The 17987-nt window shown below is 34.2% G+C and overlaps 1 pseudogene; it reads right to left on the reverse strand.

The window, feature by feature from the left end:
* Positions 1–7878: 7878 nt before the first annotated feature.
* The window catches only part of LOC122900539, a 141391-nt pseudogene continuing 131282 nt past the window's right edge, over positions 7879–17987 (reverse strand).

The raw sequence follows: 17987 nt of genomic DNA on the forward strand, positions 1-17987 counted from the left end.
TCCATACCTTAGGAACAGACCATTTAGTCGGGGATCATAGAGGTCTGTGGCTGATTCTCTTGCTAGAATTCCTGGACAGACAGGAGACACTTTTTTCAGTTCTCTTTCCTTTTTTTTTCCCTCATACAGTCACTGCTGTAGATTCTTCCAGATGTAGAATATGGGCCAGGCAAACCTCCATGCATTGCCTTTGCCCTCTACCTACTCTGCCAGAAAGTTTGTGCTATTTAACTGCCGAGTCTTCTGCTATCTTCTCTGCTACCACTACCTCTGCTGCTACCAACTCTACTTCCACTCCCCTTGCTCTGCAACCTCCTCCATAGTCCAAACCACTCAATTTTGGGTGCACAGATGGATGGATACCTTGAGTGTCTTACAAGCTGTGGAGAGATGCTTTATTTCAGTTATGGATGTCTATAGAGTCGTAAATCTAAGGGGAAAGAATAAAGGAAGGGTCATGTGGTCGTGATGCTGACATCACTCCCCTTTTCTTGTTTTTGGAAAAGAAAGACTATTCTTACAAAATTGGGAGTGGTCAATTACCCTCATTTCTGTTTTAACTCAAGGACCAATGGGTAACTATCTCCCATATGAGAGTCACTGAGCTAATGTGCTGGACTCTGCCAGGACATAAAGAAAAGAACTGGGAACATATAACAAAAGTGAGATAAGGAGTGTAGAAGAAATATGGCAAAGCAATATGAATTTTCTATGCTTCTGGGAAATAATGCAATATGTTGGTTGGGGTTAAACAGTCAAGGTGATAACTTAGTTTCAAAATGAGGAAGACTGATTCTTAAAAACTGGGTTGGCTCTTTAAATAACTGAAGGTGACAGGGGAAAAAAAAAATGTATGGACTCAAATTGAACTGTCACTAAAGATAACTGCCAATCAGCAGAAAAGCATGAGGGATGAATAACAGATCAGAGTTAGAAGTTATTGGAAAAATAAAATTTCTTTATGTTTATACACCTATGAGTCAAGTCTAAACTGACTATACTTATTTGTGCTATCTCTTGTGATTTGTATCTTTGTCCTAAAAATAAGTGTCAAAACAACTCTAATTAATTGCAGTCTGGTTGGGTTCTCCTTCTGAGAGGCATTATTGGTCATTGATGAGTGGAAATGATATCTCCAATATATAGACTAATTGTTCCCATCACTTGTGGAATAAACTAACACCTAGGGAGGGACAACATGTCACTCTTTGGATTACAATGCTGGCAAACAAATATTAAAATTACTGTAGTGGGAAAAAATTGAATTTGTAAACATAAAGAAGCATTAAGTAAACCTTACAGTTCTGCATTTGTGAGTGTTTGTGTGTGTTTGTCTGTGTACCTAATGATTTTTTTAAGCTATCTTCAAGGTACATGAGCTAAGTAAGGAACATATTTTTAAGATGTGTTTATCAGCTAATATAGCAACAAATCACTCATTTAAAATCCAAGGTGAAAGATATGTGTCTAAACTGATAATACAGCACACATATATTATGGGCTATAACTTTAGTATTTTGCTATTTTTTATTTGAATTCAATAATTTCTAACACCATGATAAAATTTTATCATACTAGTGCAACTCCCTGATGATTCAGGATACCTCATTCCAAACTCACTTGGTGTCCCCATGAATTTATTCATTCTTCTTGTCACAAGTATCCTAGTTTTTAGGTAAAACTGCCTTCTAGAAAGATTTTTGGCCAGATGGTTTGGCATACATATCATTTTAATATGAGCTGTTCTCTATCAAAATCCCACTTAAAGCTAGTTTCACAAATCCTACTCTAGAAGTCATTATTCATATAAGATAATAGTCTTAAAAAAGAGTAATTGAAGCTATTTTCTTTCTATTTCTGAATTTCATTTCATCTGTTGGTGTGCACGAATTTCCAAATTATGAATTTCTCTGTAAGAATACTTTTATATAAAAATGAGTTTTAAAGTAAAAGTCATAGATATGCCATTATGATTTGGTGAAGGGTAGTGACTTTTACCTCATTCTTGGTAGTAAGGATCTGTACCTTAGGAATTTATTTTTAAGTACATAATAGTAATACTGATTATTTTTTAGGATGAATTTCTATGGATATAATACTTTGCAGTGTATATAACCAGTATTATCTGCAATGAAAAGACACATTCAAAAAGGTCTCAAAATAATTCATTGTTAAATTTTTTCTGATAATTTAAGTTCAATAAAGTTAATGAGGAAAATGAAATAATTATCATAAATAATTAGAAATAGTTTCCCCAAGATCACTGGAATAAAACTATGTGACTTTGGGAAACCACAAGAAAATGAGGTATCTTATGAATATTGTTTAGTTAGAAATTTGTAAAGCACCAGGACTTTCTAAAAAATAATTTAAAAAACAGACCAGTCAATTTGTTAGTTTTTTTTTTACATAATCATAATTAGAGCTGGAGATGAAAATGATCAGAATCAATATAATAATAGTTAATATAATTGAGCTCTCAATATGTACCAGGCAGTGCAGTAAAAGTATGTGCTTTGCATGTATTTACATGTTTAATACTAGTAATAGTATTCTAAGGTAAATAAATGGATGTGTAAGAGCAGTGTTGTACTGGCTTAGGAGAGCCTATAGTTGATTTTTTTAGGAATTTTGTAAGTTGGTTGATATCAACTTGAAGTAGTTTGAAAGTGGCCTTGGTGGAATAATTTATACCATGGGAGTCAATAAATACAACAAAGTATGAATTTTCTCTCCACCTCAGGGAACCAGTTGTTAAACATTTACCAGATGTCCCTTCCCTGTAGAGCCAGTTGTTAAAATATTTATTAGCACATCATTGGATAGACACTGTTGTGTCCCTATTTTACAAAAAAGGATATTGAGTCATGGGTTAAGTAAGTTTCCAAAGACTGAAGACTAAAACAACATGGTAGATGTGGGATCAATCAATCTGATCTGATATCTTGGTTAAGAAATTCCAAAAAAAGATCCAGTCAATTTAGGCTATAGTAGACTCTTTCCAGAGGCCTATCTTTCCATTCCATATGGATAACCATTGTTTCCAAAGCATGATGAAAGTTTTTTCACCATTTAGATTAAGATTCCACTGGAAAGGTAATTGATTCATTCCATGGGTGAGTTGTTCCACACAGAACTTCACTTCATTCTCACTGTCACAGTTCAGGGCATCATCTGCTCTCTGCTGAATGATGATAACACCTTCTGCTATATTTGTTCCTCAAATCCATTCTTTTTCCTGACCATTCAAAACAAAAATCTGGTCATGTCATGATGTTTAAATACTTTCAAAGATTTTTCCTTTGTTTTCTGGATCAAGTTCAAATTTTCTGATCATCTTACTGTCTCTCATGTTTCAGTGTCCTGGCACCTTTTATTGAGTTCTAGCAGTTTTGAGCATTCCTAGTTTATTAGGGAGCACAGGAATTAGAATCATAGGAATATTTCCTGCATATTAAAAATATACCTTGACAGGTATTACATATATATCATATAGTCATATACATATAAAGTCCTTTTCTTTTCTTTTATAATAATGTGATTATTTGATAAATAATAGCTAGCACTTTTTTAAATTCATAAGTATTGATTCCTGTTTAGTTAATTTGCATTTCTATGTACATGGTTCTTTTTCTCTCGTTCTATCAAACTTCTAACCCCATAAATTAAATTTCAGACAAATGTAGAAACATGAAACACTAGGAGAAAATTATTTCCTACCTCTATTTCCTGTAACTGCATTTCATTTTTAATACTGCAGCTACAAAAAATGGAGCTTTGAGTGAGATCTATTTTAGCATTCCAGTGTGACTGATGCTATTGTTCAGCAAATATCTATGGAATCAAATAAGAGACTGAAATTCCCATTTAATCAGCTGGAAAACTGTGTTGGCTTCTTCAATGTTTTTAGTTTTTTAGACTGTTGTCTAAAATGTCAGCTATCTAAATGTTCATATCTTAAATTGATGAAAGATTAGAAACAGTTAACAAAAAACTTGCATATTAGGTATCTTTATGGCTGAAAAACGTCTATTCAAAGTAAAAACAACATATCCATAGTCACTCCAATTTGGTCACATTTGCCAGTGAGAGAGGGAATGTTTTGAGAAAGGGATTTGGAAGAATGGACATGCACATATGAGTCCTCAGTATACCTGGGTCATGGGAGTATCAGGGATTGTAATTTTCTTGGTGCTTGATAAGAGCAGATATATTTACCTGTTGTCATCTGTAAATAACCAAAATACAGTACAAATTTTATTTATACAAAACAATATTTGTAATTAAAGGAAGGGAAGACAACATGAAAGAATGGGAAGACTAATTACTCAGATTAGTACCCAGTGCAATTTATTTTAAATCAAAATTAACAATAACTTAAGCCTTTAACTCCAATTCAAAGAACTCCTCCTAGCTTTAGAACTGGAATATCAAGATGTTAAAGGATATTTAAAGCATTTATTACTTCTTCATGACAGCAAATATAAGTTTTATGGACAGGGAACTGGCATGTGGAGCTTAATGGTAAGAAAGAAAAAAAATGCAAAGAAAAATATCTCTTAAGAATGGTGACAATATTTTTCTAGGAAATACTCAGCCTGAGGACAGTTTCTCCCCCTAAATTCAAAAAGGTCTTTAATATTCCTTCCATTTAACCTGCAGAACAAAAGACATTTGAAAAAGTTATTCAAAGACTGAAAGGATTTTACAGAACACATTGACTGTAAAGTGGATTTTTTTATATCTTGAGATTTTAACTTGCCACTAGTGAAATAGGAAAATAGGAAAAGAATAGCTAAAACCATAAAATACAGTTGATCAAAAACTGTACTCAAGGTATAAACTCTTTATATTATAAGGAATAGATATGAAGCAGTTTCAAAGAATCTTTATCATTAGCATATCATTTCTGATATTACCATAGAGCAGTGTGGTTCAACATAGAAAGGAGAAATAGTCAAGAAGAATTAGAGAGAAGAATTAGTCAAGAAGCAGAACAAGTACAAGTAATGCAAAGGATCTTGATTATCCCTAAACCTTCACCATTACTGAAATTACTAAACTGCTAAATTCCATTACTAAAAATTCATGCACACATTTAGATTTTTATTTATGTTCACTCACACATGAGCATGTACATACGTGTGTGACTGTATGTATGTGGATATAGACAATCCTATGTCTATATCTAGAGGGCTGTTCGGGCATCTATTATCTTTGTTGCCAGAATAGCATTAAAGCATACTAATTTTAGGACAAATTGCTATATAATCTGTGAAAAAAGATGTCTATAGTCGTGAAAAAGCATGTTTTAAGGTTGAACCAAAATCATAATGGGAGAATAATTTCAAAGAGAATACATTTGAGGTACTTAAGATTTGTAATCAGTAGAATGAAGGGATGCTTGTGTGGCTCAGTTAGTTAAGCATCTGCCTTCAGCTCAGATCATGATCCCAGGGTCCTTGGACTGAACCCCATGTCAGGCTCTCTGCTTAGCAGAGAGCCTGCTTCTCCCTCTCCTCTCTCATGATCTCTCTTGCTAGCTCTCTCTCTCTCTCAAATAAATTAAACAAATAAATAGATGTATGATCAATAGAATTGAGAGACTGATCCAATGCGCATGCTTATGAAGGTTTCATGACTTCCATTTTCCATGTTTTAGAAGCAGATGGCTCAGTAGATATTTGTCCCACATATTTACAATGTGCCATTTTGAAATCACAGTGAAATAGATCCCAGTGAATAGGCAACGAGCATATCGTTCTGCATAGGATGGGTGGATGTCTGTCTTAAATTATAGCTTTGAGTTTTGGAATTGCTCTAAAATGACACCTTTATTTAAAAAAAATCATTTGAGAATGTGTAACATTCTCTCTCTCTATTCCTTAATTTTCTTCTGTAACTTCTGAGTCTTAAATTTACTTCTTAAAATTCTGAGTACCAGAAATCATAGGATTTACATGAAACATTGAAATATAGGAGTACTTCCTATTTATCTTTGGAGGCCCAACAATTAGTATCAATCATTTTTGGTAGACCAAAGGAAATTTTTTTATTTTTCAATGTACTTTAAAACAGAATCTTCAAATGAAAGAGAGTATCATTAGCTTCTTAAAATTAATTCCACTTTTATGTTAAGACAATTATATCTTCTACTTAAATATGGAGTATGATTTATATAGCATAAAGTATTGGCTGGGTGAAGAAATTACCATAGAAAGTTACCTTATTTTAAGTAATTACCTTACTTAAACAAATACTTGACTATTTAACTATATTTATAGCACTACTTATATGAAACAAGAAGGACAAATTGATCTATCAATATAAAAATAAGTTTGAATCCTCTATTTGTGAGATTCAACTATTTATTTTCCTTATGGGAAAAGTACTAAATGAAATGGGAAATTGTTATTTTGTATTAAAATGGTGAACATTTAATGGGCTAAATTTTATTAGAAGGGTGAAAGAAAAAAATCTGTGGCTTAAATTTAGTTCCGCAAATATTTCCTTCCTAATTGTCTCAAATAAATCCAATAAAATAAAGGTAGTAAAGAGGTTATGAGACATTTTTTAGCAGCAGAAAATTTCAGACAACCCCAACTTTGATCTAGGAAACATATGAAATAGCACCTCCCACTCTTAAGACATCAAGTCCTTATTAATAAACTGGAACATCAAAAATATATTGTCTATAATTTAACTAAAAGAATTTGATAAAGATTAGATTAATAAAGTTGCCAAGAATGACTTGGGATTTTTTTTTTACCATATCAGCAAATTTAATGATATGATAATCTTACCAAAATTTACAAATGTACTAGAATTACCTTCAGATAGCTTCAGTGCAAAGATATACATATAGTACATTGTGATAATTATTTGTAAAAATGGGAGACAACATAAGTAAAAAAATTTTAAAAAAGACACACAAGGCAGAGTTTCCATGGACACTTCCAACTACAGGTGAACTTGGAAAATATGTATTTTTTTTTTACTAAAGTACTGAATGTTAACTTTTCTTCATGTTTGTAAAAAAAATACATGTGCAAATTCTAATTATTCCCTACAGAGCTGGCATAGCTATACCTCAGAGTCTTCTCTAACAAGGTTTGCAGTGTCTGTAAAACTGTCTTCCATTGGCATTGGGTCTCGGAGAACTTTTAGCGGGGAGAGAAGGCCTCGGAGTAAAGCCACAGCCTCACTGTCCTCCTGTTTATTCTCCATCTCCTCGTAGATTGGATTTTCAAAGTTGATGGTTGGTTTGAGTTTTCATATGAATATATTCCATTTTGTTGCCTGAGTTCCATCAACACTGGGGGAAGTTGGCTTTGTGTCTGGAGCTAATTCAGAAGGGTTTATGGGACTACCATAATTCTGGTTATCTACATTTCCAGATACAATCACCTAAGTTGGCTGAACCACTTTGACATCACTGTCCCTGGATGAATACATCAGTTTTTTCAAATATTATGGACTGCTTCCCCATCTCCATGGCAAAGTTTTCACTCATCACCCTTGAGGGGTCAATAGCAGACTTTTTTTTAAATGTTCATGGTTTTTACTTTATTTTTCAATTTTTATTTTTGTTTTCATGCAAAGATTGACATTTTCCACAATAGATATGAGTGGTGAAAAAAATAATTCCAAATCTTTTTTTTTTTTTTTTGAGTGGGAGGGAGGGAATGAATGAAATTGAATTGCATTATGCTCTGGGCAATCCTTCTTCTCGTTTGCCCATGATTTAATCAAGTAGATATGCAGAAGAAATGGAGGGACTCAATTCTCAGTTAAAAAAAAAAAAGAAAAGGAAATGGCAAAGAGAAAGTTTTTTTCAGATTTCTTTTATTTTTTTTTTTAAATTTAGATTGAGTTCATTTATTTGAAACAGACTGGACCAATGTCCACCCTGAATTCTTGGTCAGCACCACTGATGTCCAAAAGTGCAATATCAAGGAAGAAGGGATGACTTATTTGTTTTGTATTCAATAATTGTCTTTCTGTATTCACTTGTCTTTTTAGAGCAGTGGTCTACAAGAACAGTGTAGGTAAACTTGCTGTTGCCCTCAGCAACCAGGTCAACATTATTGGAGCCTTACAGGATGACAGCCTTTTTCAGATTGCCAGTCTCCTCATCCCTGTAGACAATGCTGTTCTTGCAGTGGCAGGTGAGGTTTTGAGACAGTTAGCCAGCAGATGCATGAAGGCAAGCTTAGTGGCCATTTCCTTGGTGGTTACTCCTTTAACATTATATTCAAACTGGGTACCACCACTGATAGTTGCTCCTAACCTGTTCTGCTTCTTGACCTTGAAATTTCTGTACCAGTTTTGGGCTGGGATGTTTTCAGGCTGAGCATGGATGCAGATTTTGCCAGTAAAGAAATCAAAGTATACTTTGATAGCATCCATAGTGCATCTTTGGTTAGGGTCAGTCCAATAGTAACCACTACTCTACTCTGGGTGGCTGAGTCTCAAGTGCAAGCTGGGTTCTTCTTAGAATCTTCAGGAGTCAGAGGGGTCTTGATCTGGGTCATTGAGGAATTTTGGAGTAGTATCAACTTCATAATCCTTGGGTGTAAGAGAAAGTGGTGAGTGAGGCTGGTCAGCTCTGTGGAAGTCCCCTTAATAAACAAAGTCATAGCTGCCACCACTTGGACCTGGAGGGCCAGTAGGACCAGCGGGACCAGGAGGGCCAGCAGGACCTTGAATACCCTGAGAGTCAAAGAGGCCAGCAGGTCCAACTGTACCAGGATATCCAATGGGAACATCTTTGCCAGCAGGGCTGAAAGGATCCAGTGTCCCTAGTACGGGCAGGACCCATAGAACCAGGTGCACCTCAATTGCCATGTTGACCAGCAAGATTAGGAAGAATCTTGCAGTCCATTGAGTCTCTTTAAGCCAGGATGACCTCTGGGCCTCTTGTCAACAGACTCTCCCTTATCACCTCAAATACTTTGTAGGCCACTAGGACCTCTTGGACCAGCAGCACCAATGGGTCCCACACCACCAGTAGGACCAAGTTCATCATGGTTTCCATGTTTGCCAGTGGGATCCACAGAGCCATGAAGACCAGGTGCACCCACAGTGCCAACAGGACCAATGTTGCCAGGGTAACCATGTTCTCCCTTATGTCCAAGTTGACCATCCTGGCCTGGGGGACTGTCCACAGCAGAAAATTTCAGACAACCCCAACCTTGATCTAGGAAACATATATGTAAAATAACACCTCCTACTCTTAAATCAAGTCCTTATTAATAAACTGGAAGATCACAAATATTTTGTCTATAATTTAGCTAAAGTAATTTATAACAATTAGATTAATATAGAAAGAAGCCAAGAATGACTTGGGATTAAATTTGAATGATAAAAATAAATAATACTCTCCCCAAATAACCTAATGTGTATTTCCCCTAGTTATACAGATGTATAATTTAGCTTCTAGCTTCCCAAAGCCTATTGTTTGTTCTGTTCTATCTCTTCTTTGACACCTTTTCTCTATTCTTCAGCCCTTCACTGTTTCTCTCTGTAAAACCATACAAAAAATTTTAATGGCTACCTTGTATTTGTCACTCTTGTTTCAGCCTTTTTTTTGTTTTTGTTTTTTGTTTATTTTTTCCCCAGCCAGGTATAAACTTCTTTTTTTTTAAATTTTTTATTTTTTATAAACATATAATATATCTTTATCCCCAGGGGTACAGGTCTGTGAATTGCCAGGTTTACACACTTCACAGCACTCACCAAAGCACATACCCTCCCCAATGTCCATAACCCCACCCCCCTCTCCCAACGCCCCTCCCCCCAGCAACCCTCAGTTTGTTTTGTGAGATTAAGAGTCACTTATGGTTTGTCTCCCTCCCAATCCCATCTTGTTTCATTTATTCTTCTCCTACCCCCTTAAGCCCCCAAGTTGCATCACCACTTCCTCATATCAGGGAGATCATATGATAGTTGTCTTTTTCTGCTTGACTTATTTTGCTAAGCATGATACGCTCTAGTTCCATCCACGTTGTCGAAAATGGCAAGATTTCATTTCTTTTGATGGCTGCATAGTATTCCATTGTGTATATATACCACTTCTTCTTTATCCATTCATCTTATGATGGACATCTAGGTTCTTTCCATAGTTTGGCTATTGTGGACATTGTTGCTATAAACATTTGGGTGCACGTGCCCCTTCGGATCACTATGGTTGTATCTGCTGGCGAGGATGCGGAGAAAGGGGAACCCTCCTACACTGTTGGTGGGAATGCAAGCTGGTGCAACCACTCTGGAAAAACAGCATGGAGGTTCCTCAAAATGTTGAAAATAGAACTACCCTATGACCCAGCAATTGCACTACTGAGTATTTACCCTAAAGGTATAAACTTCTTTAAAACAAGGATGAAATCATATATCTTCCTCCTCCTCAGAGGCTCCTCAGAGTATTGAACAAAAAATAGATACCCAATAAATTTTGTTGATTATCATTCAAATATTAAAGATTCATCAGAACTAATTGTTTTCTGATGCTAATATATCACTGTCTCACTGTCTGATAACACAGGAGAATAATGTAAAGTATGAAAGTAAATTATTAGAAACAGATGAACCTGACTAAAGGATTTTTAAAGTAAATATTTACCATATATTCATGTATTAAAAAAAGAAAAGCTAAACATGAAAATAACTTTCAAAGAGCACAGCAGGTTTTAGATAAACCCAGAGGGTTGACAACAACAATTAAAAAAAAAAAAACATGGGGGCTTAAGTGGGTAGGAGAAGAATCCATGAAACAAGATGGGATAGGGAGGGAGACAAACCATAAGTGACTCTTAATCTCACGAAACAAACTGGGTTGCTGGGGGGAGGGGGGTTGGGAGAAGGGGGGTAGGGTTATGGGCATTGGGGAGGGTATGTGCTTTTGGGTAAATTGGAAGGGGAGATGAACCATGAGAGACTATGGACTCTGAAAAACAATCTGAGGGGTTTGAAGTGGCGGGGGGGGTGGGAGGTTGGGGTACCAGGTGGTGGGTATTATAGAGGGCACAGCTTGCATGGAGCACTGGGTGTGGTGAAAAAATGATGAATACTGTTTTTCTGAAAATAAATAAATTGGAAAAAAAAAGGAAGCATAACTAATAAGAAAAGCAAAAAATGTCTCTATAGGGTATGCCCATTTTCAGATTAACAGATTAAATTCCTCAAAATATCACTCTCAATAATCATTTTCTGTGGAAAATAAGCAGGTGTGAACTGAATCACATTTGCATGCCCATGTGAGTTTATATATTTTACATCTGTCTACATAGATTGGGACATTTATTTAATCGCTTAAAATTTAAGATTTTATTGTAACCTCTCTAGAGAGTCTTAAATAGTTATTATATTTAGTTGAATAAGACTATTTACCATCATTCATACATTTTTCCTATCAGTCACTAAATACCTTGGTTATTCTTTCCTTTGAGCAATCTTTGTTACTATGAATTTCTCTCTTCCCACACCCTTAAACATCGCTAAGATTTCTCTTCTATTATCTTTGAACAAGTGCCATTTCCTTTCAGCCTCTGTTACATAATTTCTGCTAGCTGAAGTATTGCCCAATTGATCTGCTTAAAATAACTTTCATCCTTTTAGCAACACTCCCAAATCCCCTATGTGTGTACATAGGCCTTATGTTGATTCTTTCTCACCTATTGCAGTGCATTTTTATACTTTGGCTTGACTTGCAAAGCTCTTGATAACATAATATTTCATAATTGCTCTAACTTTATTTTTTACTGTCCCAATGTAATACACTATGAACATGTCATGATTCTCTCCACTTCTGTGAATTTATTCAAATACTTTCTTTTTTTATATATAGATTGTTCTTTAGGGTCCATTTCAATTTTGTGATGCTGGTTATGCCTACATTGGCTTTCAGTGATCTTTAACTACTGTGAATAATGACCATACTTATATCTAACAGACACAATTTTATATTTATTTGTTGACTTGTGGTTTTGTACATTTTTCTGCTGTTTAATCATATTATCTATTTTTGTTTAGATTATATATTTTTCAAAGATAAGTATATTTTCTTATTCTTATTAAAATAGTGTTGGTAACATATTATATGTTTAATATATGTGATCTAAATTATATCCATCTTCATATTGTTCAACAATAAAGTATTTGATTATGCCTCTTGTGTATACTATTGAGGCAGGCATTATACAGTAATTTATCCTCCCAAACTCTTTACTTCTATAGCTAGCAGAAATCTTTTGCCCCTACTGGCAGATAAGACAACATAAAGTTTCCTCTCTAATATCATGTAATATAAAAAATGAAATATCCCAATAAAATTTCCTACTATAAAAGTGCTAAAACTCCATATTTAAAGCCAGTTAAATATATAACTAAGTATCAAAAGGATAGGATTCATAAGGATATATCTGAGAAAGGACTGTTGTCTAGGATGTTATATGAACTCCTAGAACTCAACAATAAAAAGACAAACAATCTAATAGAAATAAATGAGCAGGGCACCTGGGGGGCTCAGTGGGTTAAAGCCTCTGCCTTAGGCTCAGATCATGATCCCATGGTCCTGGGATTGAGCCCCGCATCGGGCTCTCTGCTCAGCAGGGAGCCTGCTTCCTCCTCTCTCTCTCTGCCTGCCTCTCTGCCTACTTGTAATCTCTGTCTGTCAAATAAAAAAATAAAATCTTTAAAAAATAATAAAAATAAATGAGCAATAGAAATGAACAGACACTTGGCATGCAAATGGCCAAAAAGCACATGAAAAACTGATAAGCATTATTAATCATCAGAAAAGTGAAAATTATAACCTAGATGAGATAACCCTATACAATTATCACAATGATTGAAAATGAAAATATAAATGTTGGTGAAAATATGAAATATATTTTTATGGTGGGAATACAATGTGTGTAACCACTTTGAAAGATCTTGCAGCCTTTTAAAAACTGAATATGCCCCATCCTATTATCTAGCTATGCCAACATCATCAACTTACCTAAAAATTGAAAATATTTCATTCAAAAGATATGTGTGTATGTATATATATATATATATATATATATAGTAGCTTTAATCATAATATCCAAAAACTATTTTTTATTAAAAAGTCCTAGTGACTTTTACATGAGAGTGGATAAACAAGTAGTATAGATTCATACAACAGAAAACTACTCAGCAATAAAATAAAACAAATCCCCAAAACATGAAACAACACAAATAAATCTCAAAAACATGCTGAATGAAAGAAACCTTATACAGAAGACCAAATATCATTTAAAAAATCCATTTTGTGGCATTTCAGAACAAATATAATCTAGAGAAAGGGGTAAAAAGTGATTGTCTCTGGAGGTGGAAATGGAGGCAAATACTGATTGCAAAGAGGAATGAGAAAACTTTCTGTGCAGATATTTATATTTGGTATCTTATTAACAGGATGCATTACACAGATACCTGCATTTGTTACAACTCACTTAAAATTTGTGCAAGTTGCTGTATGTAAAATTTACAATTAAAATATAACTATAAACAAATATTGAACTTTATTTAATGGTATGCACGTTGATATATTTAAAGCAGAAGTATAGAAATGTCAACAATTTAGTTTTAAATTAAAAATAAGAGCTTTTATGGATGGTGAAATGATTAGATACATGACAAAACAAGCCTAATAAGTTGTTAATAGTAGGATGTAGATGGTGGGTACGTGAATATTAACTGTAAATTTCTTTTAAATTTGGCCTAATATGTTAATATACCATAGAGACCAAACATGAATCTAAAGCATCAACTTGGAGAAGTAAGAATGTACATTTAAGTCTGGTGTCTGTCCTAAGAGACCCTTCTAAACCTGGGAACCTGAGGCTTTCATTTTACAAATGAGAAGGATTGACAGCAGAAAAACCCCTTAGCATATACAAAATGTGGGTGGTGAAGAGGAACATGTGCTACAGTGTCAGTGATAATATGAATTAGAATAAAAAGAAAAATGTAAGTTTGCACAAAGGGACTGGTGAGAAAAATTAAATGCTTTGACATTAATTTATGTGAAGGAAGAAGAATTTCTGAAAATTCAAAATAACAAACTGACTCTATAATAGGATGAGGCTCAAATTTATACTACCTACATCATCTGAAACCCATACAGATATTAATGAAAGACCAATGAAGTTAGAGCAAGACTTTTTTTATGGACATCCAGCATGAATTTTTTAAAAAAAGTTTCAGGCATTGAAGTTGATGAACAATAAGATGCTGAAAACTACCAGGTAAAGACACAGGAAATGGTAGAACTCAGAGATCTAAAAAAGTGAGCCTAGCATTTGTGACTATTTTACTGTGAATTAGGAAGATAAATTTGAATTTTATAGTTTGGCAATGGTAACCCTTCTCCAAAATATCTTGTGCCTTAGGTTTCATCCCTATGGACTGCACAGGTAAATAATGTCTTGTATAAAATGCAGCTTACCTTCATGTCATCTGAATAAGCCAGAAGGTCTCAATTCCAGAAATAATATTGAGGTAATATGAAAAAGTAGTGTTTCCAGTGACCTGGAAAATCAAATGAAAATATATGAATAGAAATAACATCACTTTAAGACTCAGATTATTTTTTTTTAATTAAAGAAACACAAAATTGATAAAAAATTACCAGGTATACAAGGGGTTTTGTTTGTTTTTAAATTACTGATTTCAGGTTTCCAACTAGGATTTCTAAAACTGAAAAAGCATTACTTTCACCCTAACTACAAGAAATGCTTGAAATCTACAAGTTCACAATTTTTCTTGAATCCATCAGACAACATAGTTTTCTAGGCAAACACCTGGACTGAAATATAAGAAAAGATAGAAAATGAGCATTGGCTCACTTGTGACAGAGTTTGGAAGAAAGAGACACTAATCATGACATAGATGGATAATAAACATAAGTGGATAACTAAACTTTTCAGTGAATTACTGAAGGCCAAATGTGGGATAACATGAGAGTAGAATTCCTTGGAGTCGAAGACACAAAGTAATTAATAGTTATTTATGGTTTTTTTTTCTATGGCTCACAACCAGGGGCTCACAAGGGAGGGACTGGAGAAAGGTTCTTTTCGTGACCTGACCTGGAGAAAGGAATCAGCTCCTGCTGTGGGAGAAGCATGAAGTAGTCAGTGTTAATACCCTTTACCCAAGAACAAAGCCTTTGGTCACTAAGGAGGAATAGCTGACCCTGTTGCCCCAGAGCACCAATAAAGACTCACTGCAGGTCAAAGAAGGGAATAGAAAAATGTTTTTATCCCCAAGAAAGGAAAAAATCATCTTGGGCTCAGACAATTAGAAAATTTTGTAATGTAATTTCATTTCATTTTTTTAAATTTTATTTGAATTCAATTAATTAACATATAGTGTATTATTAGTTCAGAGGCAGAGTTCAGGGATTCATCAGTTTCATAAACACCCAGTGCTTATCACATCACATGACCTTCTTAAAGCTAAAATTAACAAGTCAGGGAACAACAAATGTTAGCAAGGTTAGAGAAAGGAAAACCCAATTAGGAATCTTTTAATCCTTGGGGCAATTCAGGTACATTAAAAACCCCCACAACTGAGACCCAGGAATATAGGACTTGCATAAGACTGAAGCTATACCAAGAGAATGAAGGAATCACCCTGCACGTCACCATCAGACTACCAATCACCAACTAACAAACAACAGTAGTCTATTTCTAGGAGAGGTAGAACATGCAGAGAGACCCTCTCTGAGGATCAACAAACCACAGAGGACTAAAGTTGAAAGTGGAACAGGATATATTTTGCTGCTTAACTGTTATTCTTTAGAAAAATAAATAGTATTTATCTCAGTTTCTATTGTTTGTTTTACACTTGATTTCAGTGTTCAATAAGACAGTTATGAAACATACACAAAAAAAGGTAAAATTATCCCACTGCCCAGAGAAAGAGAGTAAAACAAAACAAAACAATCACACACACACACACACACACACACACACACACACAGATAAGCCATGTGTTGGGACTTTCAGTCAGGGATTTAAATTGAGTATGATTGATATGTTGAAGTTTCTAGTGGAAAAGGTGAATAACTTGCATGCAGAGATGTGAAATTTCAACAGTGATAGGTAACATAAGATAGGGTCAAATAGATATCCTAGAATTACAATAATATAGTAACAGAGGCATAGAAAGCCTTTGATGGTTTGTTAAATAAACTTCATATACCCAGAGAAAAATCAGTTGACTTGAAGATAAGGCAATATAATTTGCAAAATGAAACAGAGTGAGAGGAAATAATGAAAAAAAAATAATAAAGCACTAAAACCTGTGGGACATTCTCAAATGTTCTAATAGATGGTTAATAGGAATTCAAGATGGAGAAAAGAATGTGAATAAAACAAAAATTAAAAATTAATATCTGACTACAGATCCAAAAATGTCAAAGAATCTTAAGCAAGATAATTTCATAGAATCTCTCTCTAACCCTAAGACAAGGTAAAGAAAAGAAGTACACACACAGACACACATACCCAACTCCCATAAATATGTTTACGTAACTTAAAACCACCCAAAAGAAAAAAAAATGAAGAAAGGCAAAGAATAAAAAGGTACATTACATATGAAATTAAAAAAAAAAGAAGAATCACAACAGGTGTCTCACCTGAAGTCAAGGGAGTAACTTTGTTCAAGTGCTAAATAAAAAAGACAAGGAAAGGAAAGGAAAGGAACAGAAATGGAAAGAAAGGAAAGAAAATCTTGTTAATTCAGAACTCTATACCCAGAGAAAATATGAGAAAGACATTTTAAGACAAATAAATACCTACAGAAAATAGCTACTAATCTGTACTAAAAGAAATATTAAAGAAAGTTCTTTAGGCAGATGGAATATGATACCAGAAAAAAAAAAAAAAGATAAACACAAAGAAAAAAAAGCCCAGAAATGGTGAAAATAAGGTAAAATAATAAAAGTCTTTCTTTTTAACTTTAATTTTTATCAGTCTAAAAGAAAATTGTCTAAGTCAGTGAATATCACTAGATATTTTATGGATATGCAAAGTAAAGTGAATATTTACTATGAAAAACTTTATGGCCATAAATTCAATAATTTGGATGAAATGTTCAAATTCCTTGAAAGATATCAAAGACACCAGACATTATTCAAGGCAGAGTAGTTAACCTGTATAGTTCTACAATTAGAACTAATTTGAATTCAGAGTAAAATCAGTAAATACACACAGACACACACAAACAAATTTTTAAGCAAAACATTCCAGTCAGATAGCTTCACAGGTAAGTTCTACCAAATATTTAAGGAGAAAAAAATGACTAATTCTATACAAATCCTTCTAGAAAGTAGAAGAGGAGAGAGCACTTTAGTGATCTAGAAGACAAACTGATAGAAAAGAAGGAACAGGAGGGGGTGTGGAACAAACAGCTTTAAATCCATGAACACAGAATTAGAGAAATAAATGATGCCATGAAATATTCCAATGTCAGAATTATTGGGATCCCTGAGGTGGGTGGAGAGAGAGAGAGTACTAGAAAATATATTTAAGCAAATTGTAACTGAGAACTTCCCTAATCTGGGAAAAAAAATAAGCATATTTGTTCTAGATGCAGAGAGGACCTCTTCCAAGATTAAGGGAACAGACCAATGTCCCCACATGTAATAGTAAAACTTGTAAATCTTATAACCAAGGAAAACATCTTAAGGGCAGTTAAGGGGAAGAGATTCCTTAAGTACAGAAGGAAGAACATCAGAATAATGTTAGACCTGTCCACAGAGACCCGGCAAGCCAGAAAGTGCTGGCAAGACATATTCAGGATACTAAATGAGAAAAACATCTTGTCAAGAATACTTTATCTGGAAAGGCTCTTATTTAGAATAGATAGAGAGATAAAGAGCTTCCAAGACCATCAGGAACTAAAAGAATAAGTGACCACTAAGTCAGCTCTGCAAGAAATATTAAGGGGGGTTTTATAAA

Source organism: Neovison vison, chromosome 1, assembly GCF_020171115.1.
Source record: "Neovison vison isolate M4711 chromosome 1, ASM_NN_V1, whole genome shotgun sequence".
In the NCBI taxonomy this organism is placed as follows: Eukaryota; Metazoa; Chordata; class Mammalia; order Carnivora; family Mustelidae; genus Neogale; species Neogale vison.